The following is a 12,988-nucleotide window of genomic DNA, read 5'->3' as shown; positions in this document are numbered from 1 at the left end:
AGCTTCAGACCATTTGCCGCTCTGGCCATCAACACTGCGTCATCAGCGTAGAGCACAATGACTGATTTTACCTTAGGCAGGTCTTTCACATTGTCAATCAAGCAGGTGTTCAGACCATTTATATATAACGAAAATAGAATTGGCACCAACACACAGCCCTGCATTACCCCCTTGGAAGGCTAAAAGTTTGAGTGCACTCCCCATCCAAACCATATCTTACACAACAATTCACATTCGTGTGTAGGGCTCTGACAAAGTTGACAAGATGGGAAGGTAGCCCTAATACAGCAAATTATACCAAATCTTTGACCTGTTTACCCGGTCAAAAGCCCTGCTGAGGTCCATAAAAATGGACCCTTGTTTTGCCACTATATATTTATCTATGAAAAGGTTAAGGCTCAGACATTGTTCCATCGTGCCCTTCCTTTTCCTAAATCCATACTGGACACAGCAAATAATATCATTAGCTTGGACCCAGGCTTCCACGCCCTTCAAGGCAATGCATCCCACCACCTTTACAACTGAAGTTCAGAGAGAAATAGGTCAATAACAGGTGGAATCCTGCCTATTCTCCTTTTAAAGACTGGGATTATAGTGGCAGATTTCCACGACAAGGGTAAACCAATCGGCACACGTCACTAAGAACATTAGTCAAAACAGAGTCCCAAAGATGAGCTTCTGCCTTATTTATGTCCATCGGTATCCCATCTAGACCAGGGGCTTTGTTGGAAGGGCTTCTGGTAATTGCTGCATAAACCTCCTCGAGATCAAACCTATTCTCAAGTGGGTACAAGCCACAATCTTCTTCCATAGTTATGGGCACATCTGTATCAAGAGCATAGACCCTATGAAAATGAGCCACCCAGTGTGCTGGAGAAATGGCGGAACCAACATCACATGGAGCAGCAACATTAGGCTGCCTACCATTGACCACTGTCCAAAAAACCCTGGAGTCCTTGATGATGCAAGTAGACATCAACTGGTCCCAAGAGGCTTCTTTAAGCTCATCCTTCGTCTTCCCTATAGCTAATTTGTAGGCCTTCTTGCTTCCCTGTATCCTGGTTGCGAGGTTTAAAGATAAGGGCCTTGTGCAAGTGCTTGTTGGTCAGTCTGAGGTCACATCAGCCATTTCTCAACTACCATCAAATAAAGCTCCCAGGCCTGAGGGGGTGCCAGGGGATGTTTTTAAAACTTGTGGGCCCCCTGTTAACATTACATTTAAACTCAGATGTCACTGGACCTCTCCCTCTAACTTGGTCTCAATCAATAATAGTGCCTGTTTTTAAAAAGGGTAATAGTTCAGACCCTGCCTGTTTTAAGCCCATTTCTCTGATTGACTCAGAGGTGAAAATTATTGGTCAGATCTTACTAAACCGTCTCTCTGATTGGGTGGAGGAGAGAGGCTTTTTTTCCGAACTAGAGTATGGGTTTAGGCCAGGTCGGTGTACTGTTAAGAAAAATCTGAATCTTTGCCAATTGATTTGTAAATATATGAAGGTTAAAAACAGGGCAATTCACTTGGACTTCATAGACCTCAGCTCATCCTTTGACAAAGTCAATTGTTACAAACTATGGTCCATGATGGCTCAGATGGAAGTGGACTTTACTTTAATCAATTTTCTGTATGATCTGCACAAAGATCTCTCAGCTAGTGTCATGTTTGGCCCTAATGGGGATTGCACTGACCACTATAAACTGCAGCTCGGGTTTGTCAAGGCTGTATTTTAGCACAGCTTTTATTTATTTTTTATATTAATCAAATAGAACAAGCTCTGATAGACCCGGGTGTGGATGTCCCCAAAGTAGGAGGCCCTTCTATACCAGCCCTGCTTTACGCAGATGACACCGTTTTAATTGCCCGAACAGCCAATGGACTACAAAAACTTCTTAATCTTTTTATTGATATTATGAATAGCCTTGACTAGACTACAAACTTCTCAAAATCACATGTAATGAAGTTTGGTCTGCCCAATATGAAAAATATGAAATTTGTGTTAGATTGAAATCACGTCAGTCAGGTAGATATATTTATATATATTTATGGGTCCAACTGGACTGTGGTCTAAATTGGCACCCATTTATAACTCAGAATGTGATGTCTTTCAATAGAGCCACGTTTAGAATTGGCGATATCTCACGCTTGCTTGGGCGCTCCCACATAAAATCGGATTTGGAAATTTACAGGGCTAAGTGAGACCCACTAGTGAGTTTTGGCAGTGGAATATGGGGTTATGGCCTGGTCGCCTTGATTCAAGCAGCAGAACATAAATTAAGGGACCTCCTGGGAGTCCCACAAAATGTACCCTATGAAATCGTCCCTGAAGAACTGAGATTAGTTTACATCCTTGACCAGCTCCAACTTTGCCCCTTAAAACTTTGGCTTTCAATTTTGACAAAATAAGGAACTTGGTTTTAATAGATTAATATTGCAGGATTGTCTAAAATTGGATAAGCCTTTTTTAGGTCTCGCCTGGTGAACACAGCGCGAAGCGCTGCTGTTCGCCAGCTAGATCTATTGTTGCTGACTTGCCTCGGAAGTGGGACAGGAGATGGGCACGCGCAGGCTCTCGGCGGATTGGAGACTGTGTACGCGCACGTGAACATGCGCGATGTGCACATCTCCTGTCCCCTTCCGTCCTCACCAGCCTCATGTAATCTTTTTTTTTAAATGCACACGCGCGCTCCAAGCATGGCGCACTTTAAATGTACAACATGCAATTTATTTTAAATTTTTTTTAAATGCACACACGCGCTCCAAGTGCGGCGCACTTTAAACGTACAGCATGCCCCACTTACCAGCTCTTATGGGGACTCCGGCTGGTCTGGTGTCTTCAGCGGCTCACTGCAGCACCACGCGGGGCTCCGTCTTACTCACAGGAGCCCCGCCTGAAATCCTGTTTTGGCCGCACCATGCGGCGTTCACTAAGGCGGGGTGGGCTCCCGCCGGACTTCTGCTTTTCTTTTTTTGCCTTGGCCGCTTTGGCGGCCCCCTCCCTGGGCTGCACGATGCAGCACTCATTAAAGTACGGATGCTTTTGAAGTCTGCACACGCCGCCGCCACTGGGCACGAGCCGCAGTCGCAGAACACGTGAAAGTTCCAGTTACAGTGCATGCGCGGGCAGCCCTCGCCCGCCCAGGTCTTCTCCCCGGCCCGGATTTGGAGCTGCTTTCTGGCAGAAGAAGCTCGTTTTCGTGAGCCTCGGCATCACGGTTCAGCAGGGAATAAAAGCACAGCTGACTTCTCCCATCTCCAGAAATGCCACTACATTTCGCTCGAAGATGTCAACATGTCTTAGGCGGCCAGGCTGCCTGGCAGCGCTTGACATCAGAGGTTACAGGTGCAGAAAACGAGTTTATGTTCCACTTGTGTGTTTCAGCGCATCCGGAGGCTTCCTGGCTGAACATGGCAGGCACATCCCTCCTCGCGAGCCTGTATGTACACTTCTTTTCCACATAAAGCCATTTCCAGCTGACGAGTCAAGATAGCCTATCAGGAAAATTGTCTGTGATAGTTGTACAGCCGGGGGCAACGTGGGGTCAGAGCGTCACACGCGCATTCTTTGCAGAAGAAAGGCTGCAAAACATTGCTCTGTAAGTGCAGTTATCCTGATTTATGATCCTGCAAGATGGCTGAGTGAGCTGAACACTATCTACGGACAGCTGCTCTGTGGTCCAAAGGTCACCAGCCAAATCCTGGTAAGGCCAACTCATCCTTCCGAAGTCGGTAAACAGGACGCCAGTAAAATTGATGTAAGTAACAGCACTGTTTCCAATGGCGGATGTGCTATATGGAACACTTTATTGAAGAAAAATATATCTATATCTGTATACACCCACAAGAAAAATAAAATGATAAGAACAATGTTGTTATCATTTTATTTTTAATTATTGGTATGTAAAGCAGGTGCAGGCGGGGCTGCGCTTCCAGCAGAGCAGGGGGCGGAGTGGTGGCACCCTCCTAAGTGCACATGAGGATTTGGTCAGCCATCTTAGGTCGGCCAAACCCTCATGCGCACTTGTCATGTTCTCCACCGGGCTGTGGTGTACAGCCCGATGGAGAACATGCCCAGCCTCATATAGCCTCAAGTTTTAGGTCTCGCATTATTAAAGTTTGAGCTATTGGTGTTACATTATTTAGCAATGCCAATAGCTCAAACTTTAATAATGCGAGACCTATTGCATTGCAAATGCTTGTTGATTCTGTGGCTGTCTTATATCTCCCATAACATGATGTCTTTAGGGAGGCCCGATTTAGATGCTAATCCCAGCACCATAGTTTGCTCTGATCGCAAATGAGTTGTAGTGGCATTTATGGATAAGATGGGAGCGGACCGTGAGGATTCTGTAATATTGTAACTCTCAGTGCGACATGCGATCTTAGTGAAAACTGTTAGCAATTTAGAACCCTACCTGACTTGGACTATGACACATCATCAGCGCCGCTTGCTGATTTATTTCAGGCTGAATTTACTCCCGCAATTAGTTTATTTTAATCATGGCTGTTTTAAGGATTCAGAATTCCCTTTTTGACTGTGACATTGTCTCGGTTAATGACACATTACACATTGCCATGACTTGTTCGAAATATAATAAACTACGACATAGGGTTTTGTGACCAATTTTAAAATCAACGAATATTACTAAAGTTAGGCTGGCTTTACTGTATCTACAGTTTTTAAACTCACCTACAGTTTTGTTTTTTCTTGTATGTTATCTCTCGGGGTTTTAAAGCAAGTGTGAATATGTGCATGTCAATTTTTGCTCCTTTTAACTGACTTGTGTTTTATGATTTTATTTCTATAATCAAATAAAGATAATGAACTTATAAACTTATAATGAACTTGTTGGCCAGCCTACGGGCTTTATCGAAACAGTCCAATTGTGTCACTCTATGTTTGCTCTACGTATCCCTCATAATGTTGTTTGTAGAGTTATTCAATTGATTAAAAGCTTCCAAAACGGTGGCAGGCGATGTTTAAAAGGCCTCCATGATGATTTCTAAATTAGAACTAACAACAGATTTTATCAGGATTGCAATTAGAAGATTACACCACTTCACCCTCAGTCCCCTATCTTTCAGGGTTAGACGGGTCGGGCCTGATTGTAAATGAAATATTTTGTTATGTTTGTGTTGCTTGACTTTGGAATGGATACACTGTATTGTTGTTAATTATTTTATTAAAAACTTAAGTAACCACACTAAATTATATTGTCTTTCTTTGTACTAATTCAAACTGCAACAATGCCAAGTTTCACTAATGTTTTCTAGTTTGTTTACTTTTAGATGCACAAGAGGGGAGGCCACTCTCATTACTGCTAGACAGAAGGCCTGTGCAAGTGGCGTGTGACCACACAACAACACGTGACCTTGGTCATCCAATCCCTTCAGCTTGTGCAGCTATGTGCCACAGCCAACTGACAGCTTCAAGATGGCCTCAAAGAAAGGTACTGCCAATAATGTGGCCACTGAGAAGAAGCAGCTTCTCACCACTGGCGGGTCAGCCCAAACATTTTCCAGGCAATGCTGTGTGCCTGCCATACCAGCCTCCGGGGAACAAACTGGGAGCTGTGCTCCTGCATCAACGGCCCCACCTCAACCTATGCCCAAGTCCATGTCTGGCATAGAGGCAGCCACTGTAATCAGGGCAATGCCGACGAGCAGTGACGTTGAATTGGTTTCTTTTACAAAGTAATACCCAATCCTTGCTGGAAACTCAACTACGTGGACAACAACAGCCGCAGCCAGCAATATTAGATCTTCCTGAAGTAGGAGCAGAAAAGGAGACTGAGCCTCCTGCTGAGCAAGTAGAATCCCCTCTTTCAGAAGATCCATTGGTTTTCAGATCTCCAGCAAGAAAAGGGAAGCGAATTCCAACATCTTCTCCAAGCCCTCTTCTGATGATCCGTATGTAGATTAAAACCCGCCTTAGTCTGAGACATGCCTCGAGAGGCAAGAGAAAAGGAAAGTTCCTGAAAGATTTAGAGTTATGGATGAAGAAGAGGATCATGACTAGCCAGTCATCATCATGGATGTTAACCCCGCCCCAAAGGAGACCGACATTACCCCTTCTCAACCTGCTCCGAGAGATGAGGCACTGATACCACCACCACTGCCAGCTTCCATGTTTGCAAGGCCCCTGTGACCTGCATCCACAACTACCTCAGTAGAAGTACGCACTTCAGAGTGGCATTCGTCAGTATGCCCACCTACCTCCATTTCTTTGGGAATTAGCAATGGCACTGGTGGCCCAATGAGAAAATTCACCTCTCCCAGTTTGGGCATTCTTTACAGTTAGCAAGCAGAAAGATAACATTGCCACATACTCCATTTGACATGCTTCAGAGTTAAGTCTGGTACACACTATGGTACTGGATGCCAAACAACCAATATGAAAAAACATCACACAATCCGCTGGGAGACGCACCTTAAAAAATTGCTTCAGGTGGTGTTGGTGAAGGTTATGAGAGCGGGGAATCTACTCTGATCATGGTGGAAGGGGAATGTGATGAGGAGCAAGAGGTTGACATCTCTACACAAAGCAACCTTGTCTCCACCAGTGCACTAGTATCTCCCACATCAGTAACACCAAAATGGCACAAGACTCAGTCAGATGGAGACACTACAGCAACAGCATACAGTGACTGCCCCGAGACGCACATTGAGCCTGCCACCTTCTTCTCTCAAGAGATTGCCTACATCAGTGGCACCAGAAAAGAAACAGTGCCAGGCTACTATTGCTTTCATGTGTAGGCAAGAGGGGCAGTAGAAACACAACCACCAAACAGCACGTTTGTACAACAGGAAGTGGGCTAAAATGTTAGCACTGCACCGCCTCCCTTTTCCGTTTGCGAAAGAAGTGGGTTTTCTAGAATTTGTGGCAGCCATCTGCCAGAAATGGAAGGTTCCCAGCCAGGTCTATTTTGCCAGAGTTGCTGTTCGAGTGCTCCAACACGATGTGGGATTTGGTTGGACAAGCTCTGCAGCAGAGTGCTGTTCACATTATCCACCTGACAACAGACCTGTGGACCAGTTGCCAAGCCACTGATTACATGTGTATCTCTGCACACTGGATTTATTTCATGGGTGCTAGAGAAATTATATCTTCAGGTTTTGATGCTGATGACACTTTTACCGGCACGTGGAAGCATGCAACAGTAGCCGTGTTCACCATGGTGAAATGCCATACAGCTGCTAATGTTGTGAAAGACATTAACAGCAAGGTTTTTGAATGGCTGCAACCCAGAAGGCATAACATTAGATTTGTTGCAGCGAAAAATGGCAAAAATATAGTTAAGGCCATGGCAGATGGTGAGTATTTCAGGGTCCTGTGTTTCATGTACTGCATCAATATAATTGTACAGAACTTTTTCAAAAAGAAAACCAAGTCAGCAACTTACTGTCCACCTGCAGAAGAATCTGCACTCATTTCAGCCATTCTATTTTATTTAATATCAATAGTGAAGCAATTGTAGATAAATAATTATGATAAAAGATTTACTTATTTATGCAGTAACATATATGTTAAACATAGAATAATGTAAATATAAGTAATATGTACATTTGTTAAGCAGAACTAACAAATATCTACATATTTAAGAATTCTTAAGTCTGGAAGCAGTTGAGGATTATTCAGCATGATACTAGAGTGCCAGTTAAAGCCCTTATACAGGAGGTGCCAACACACTCTATCTATTACTTGTTGCAACTTCTGTTTGAGTAGCACAGACCGATCAATGATTATGTCATTCAAAGAGGGGATGCAACTTGGAAAGTCATGATCATCATTGAGATGGACAAATGGGGTCTAGTCAAATGCCTGAAAGAAATGCTGCTTCCTTTTGAGGTTTTCACACGGGAAGTCAGCAAGGATGACAGTATGATGGGCCAATGTATCCTGTTGTTGCTTCTGCTACAGGACCCGCTAAAGAATGTGTCTAAAATGTATGCAGGTGTGGACGATAAGAAAGATGTGCATGAGTTGGTGGAGAACTTAATCCTTCCCTTGGCTGATAATACAAGGCTGCAAAGAGACATTTTATCATCCAAACAGTACATTGGTGCCACAATTCTTCAGCCACAGTACAAACAATTACTGTCCACGTTCATTACATTTTCAGCAGGGGATGGTTCACAATACAAGACAAAGCTTGCTGAGCAAGCCAGCAACCTAGAAGAAGAACGACTGGAAATAAGGGACCCACTCCTGAGCAAATGTGCTGGGTTGCAGACGTCAACTTCCATAGACGGCAGTGCAGCTGGCTCACAGCAGCCAACACCAGCAACAAGAAAATCAACAACAACCACAACCACTGAAGCATCAGTCCTAACCTCTGCAATGGCTTGGCTTCAAGTGGTAGGTCTTAAATCCTGTGCATAAGTTAAGGCAAAATAAGTCTAGCCAGTTTCAGCTCCAATGACACAACAGAGGTCTATCTGGATCACAACCCATTGGTGTATTGGTATGAGAAGAGTCACCACTGGCCAGAGCTCATCAAGCTGGCAATAAAGTATCTGGCTTGTCCAGTAGCCAGTGTGCCTGCTGAGCGTGTATTCTGGGCATATGGTGCAGATGTCATAGTGAGAAGAACCAGTCTCTTGCCTCAAAACGTGAAGAGATTGACCATGCTTAAAATAAACCAAGCTTTATACCACTATATTACACCATACCTGAAGTAACACAGGAGGAGGATGACGGTGATTGGTCAGACTCAGGTCATAGTAATGTGGCAGCTGACCGACTTCTGGGTAAACCACGGAGTTTGAGGACAAACTCTACTTCTCTGACTGAGTATGTCTGAGCCATCATAGAACTTTATATCACCAAACTGATTTACCCCCCCAAAAAATGGCTATAGCTAGAGGAACATTATATATTTTGTTTGTTTGTGTCTGACTGACTTATGCAGCCCCACCGTTTTAGGCACCTGTATGACCATATTGGAGTTGGCCCAGTTTGCAGGGCAGAAGTCTCCCCCATTTCCCTTTAAGGACATTGGAGAGAGAATACCTGACAACATCCGGTGCCTAGCCTTTATTTCTTCCCCTATTAGGACTGCCCCAGATTATTTGATATACAAGACTACCCAATGTGTATTGCGTGTATCAAAGAGGAACGACAATTTTGTACCACCGTGCTTCGAATGCAACATGTAACTATTGCACCAATGAGTAATATATGAGGAATTGTGAGTGTATTGTATTGTATTTATATATTGTTTACTACCCCTGACGAGGAGTCAAAGCACTTTTTCAGCGAGTAACACGCTATTCCGGAAAGGATTAGTGTTGAATTAGTATAGTGAAATATTAATGTAATTTGAGGAGTGGCTATGTGGTGGCAAAAAGTGAGGGAGGGTGTTCAACTATAATTCGTAAGCTTGATTGTGATGATTTGCAATGTTTGTAGCCTGATGGGCGATCATTTTTCCTAAAGATGATTGTCCCTTCCCCTTTGACACTTAGTAATGCAGCATTGTGATTGGTAAGCACCCAGGCTCCCCGACCGATCACAACGCTGCATTGCAGCATTGTGATTTGCTTTGAGCATCCTGGTTCGACGCTCAACCAGGGAAGCAGGGCCTGGGCTTGTTCTCCACGCAGGCTGTAATGCAGCCTGCATCGAGAACGGGGAAAGTGCACATTACTGGTTTGGGTGGCCCAAGACCAAAAAGTCATTGCGCACTTAAGAGTAGGCAAACCACTCCTCCCCTGCCCGTGAGCAGAGCAGCCCCACCCACCTGCCCACCCGCCAAGGAAACATAAAATGATAATAACTTAAAGTTGTTATCAGTCGGATATTACAATGTAACAGTGCTTTAAACGTTGATATAAGAAAAGTGTGCCAACAAACTGACAGTATATGTGTTTTTTACATGATTATGTTATGCCCTAACTTCAATAAAAAGAGTTTAAAAAAAGAAAAAAAAGTTGTTATTATTTTATATTTCCGTTCCACTGCTTGAAAGCAGTGGGGCAACGCTCTGCCGCCATAGCAGAGGAGCCACCACTGCCTCAACAACAGCCAGAAGAAGGAAGTTATCAACTTCAGGGAGACCAACATCATGATGACTGTAAGAGGTCTACTCAGCTCTGTGGACTGGTGAAAGGTGGGTTAATTTGGGAAATACAATGCTGCTGAGTGTGTGTGATGGCTCAAATTTGAAAGTCTCCTAATATGTGGTTAGGTGCAGGGGCCTGTTGTAATTAACTGGAGACAGACATGTAATGTCACATCATCACATTCTGCACATGCTTGGCTAAATGTTATGATGACAGTTGTAGGATTGATCAGCCCGGTTCATGCATCCACTTGTCTGTGATTGGTTGTAAATTGCTCTCACTTCTCAGTTAATCGATCGCAAATGAGTCATAAAAAGAATGATTGCAGCAGACTATACTCTTGCTTTGCCTCTGAGTCTCCTTGGTACATTCCTCAAGAAGCTTACCTTCTGTCCTACTCCTTGACTCTACAATATCGTTTTGTTTTACAATCCTTAGGCCTTCTCTTTTCCTGCACAAAAGGCAAAACCTCCATAACACTCCTGCTTACCTTACTGGACCACTTCAGCCAGGCACTCAAGATTAATGGACAATCCGAGAAGAATGCAGCGGCACCCCCAATTTGATAAGACAGTATCATTTTTATTTTAACAGTTCTCTTTATAACTGTGTGGTTTCACTTCACTCCTCCATAATTTGTATTTTTCAAACCTAGATGGTAGAACATTCAGATATATAATAACGACTTGGGTCTCTGGGGCTGAAGGGCTGTTTACAATGCATTTTACTGAACTGTGGCATACTCATTCATTCATTTCCTTCCACAGCAGATTGATGATGTGCTGCTCATCGCCTAGATGAATATGGCCATTGTGTAGTGTTTACCACCCATTCATAGAACCCCTAACCCTATTACCCCAGGCTGTGCGATTTATGGAGGTGAGATGTAATTTACACCATAAATGGATAATACACTTGTGAGGCAGATGTGGTGAAAGCAACACCAACTCACTGCGGGATCTTCTATTACCTGAGCAATAGCCCACACTGGTCCCATTTATCCATCCACTCATAATTTAAATATAGAAGAACATCATTCATCAGCATCATCATTCATAAACGCTTTACCTTGTCCACTCCGTACTTTGAGTCCACTTTTCTTTACTCAAGGATTTCGTAACTTTAATTTTAATTATATACTAGCTCTCTATTGATCAGAAGAAGTTACTATCACTATTTTCTATTATATTATCAGGTATTCTTTGTTGTATGATGGTGGTTACAGTCTGGTCCCAATCTTTGTAAAGCTATGATATAAATATAAACCACTAACTCTGTGTTTTTCTTTCAATTTAGCTGCCTGTGATGGATAACCCTTTCAATGAATCCTACAGTTGAAGCTCACCTAGGTTGAAGTGGGACCTCCTTTGTGATACCCTCCCTGTTAACACACTAGCCTGCTACTGCAACCACCACCATTAAGAACGGCTTTTTGGTAAGCCTAGCAGTAACTAAGGTTTTGGAAGATTGAGAGAGGTAGTAGCAATTGCTTCATCTATGCAGATAACAGAATCGTGGAGTGAAGTGAACTGTTTTAGTTATTAAGTAACTAACTTCTACTGCAGATAAATACTTGTTTTTATAGGCTGTTGTAGGCAATATAGGTCATGGCAGCACACCCCTCTAATGGTCAAGATAATTACAGAGGGTAGTAAGACAAGAGTATATAACTAACTATAACTTACTGGTTTACACTTTGATAGCCGGATTAAAAAAACAGGCTAGCAAAAAGGCAGCAGTGCAAAGTAGAAGAAGTAAGACACAAAAAACAACATCAGGCATAAAGTATGATAAAATAATGTTTCCCTTTATTTGTTAACAACAACAACAAAAATTCACCCCACAACAGACCCACCCCTCTCTCCAAAAGAATTGTCACATCACCAACCAATGTCCAATGTCTAACGAAAACTGTCCAACAAAGTACACTCCCAGTTTCAACTCCCTTCCCAATTTCCACCTTCTTCACCCACAACAAAGTCCCTCCCACCAAAACAAGAATGTAAAAAAGGGCATCATCTATGCGGGTGCAGAGATGGAAATTTCTCTGCTCCATTCAGGCCATCCTGTTTTCAAATTGGTCTATCTGCTACAGGAGGCGGTACTGAAATTGGTGGTCTGAGAGAGAAGGGGTAGCAGTGTCAGTTAGCGCCCCTGGCACCTGGTAACAGTAGCGTTGGCAGCAATCTATTGGATGGGAAGCTGGAGTCTGCAGCTGGCTGAAGGAACTGGGGCCTAGGGCGGAGGCAGACTCTTCCACCTCCTCCTCCAGGGCTACCAGCTGGCGGTATACTGCCTGGATAGTCTTCAGACTCTGCCGCCACAGTCGGGTGGGAATTTTCTGCCATGTTGGTGGTGGTAGACCAGCAGGAGTAGATTTTTCAAGTAAAAAACAAAAAGACAAATTGTAAACTATGCTTTGTGCAAAAACTTATTTAAAATTAAATAGTGGCACAGTAGCAGTACATTGCCAGTCCCCTAGGGCCATTGAAATTTGATGTTATTAGGAGAGTCAAAGGGCCATTTTGTACCCACACATGCCTCACATAAAGAACACTGACTCCCTGGCTGAATAGCCTAGTTGTTTGTGAGGGGCAGAGGGGCAGAAGAGGCCAGAGGAGACAGGCTGTGAGCTGCATGCGGTGTGAGCACTGAGCTTAGCACTGAGCTAGCACTTAGCACTGAGCTTAGCGCTGAGAGAACAACACCCCCCAAGCTCACAGAGAGATACTACCGGCAAAGAGATTCTACCGTCAGAAAACACTATTGCCTGGGAATCGCAGAGCAGGGAGAACACTACCGCCAGGAAAGCCGCGGTGGAGCTGTGGAGCCGCTAGCCAGGTCTATTGGTGAGTTGGAGAGCCGGGGGAGATTGGCAGTGGAGCATACGGAGCTGGCCGGTGGGGAGCCTCAGAAAATCACCCAGCA

This window comes from Triturus cristatus, chromosome 4_2, assembly GCF_964204655.1.
Source record: "Triturus cristatus chromosome 4_2, aTriCri1.1, whole genome shotgun sequence".
Taxonomy (NCBI): Eukaryota; Metazoa; Chordata; class Amphibia; order Caudata; family Salamandridae; genus Triturus; species Triturus cristatus.
This window is presented reverse-complemented; position numbering follows the sequence as displayed.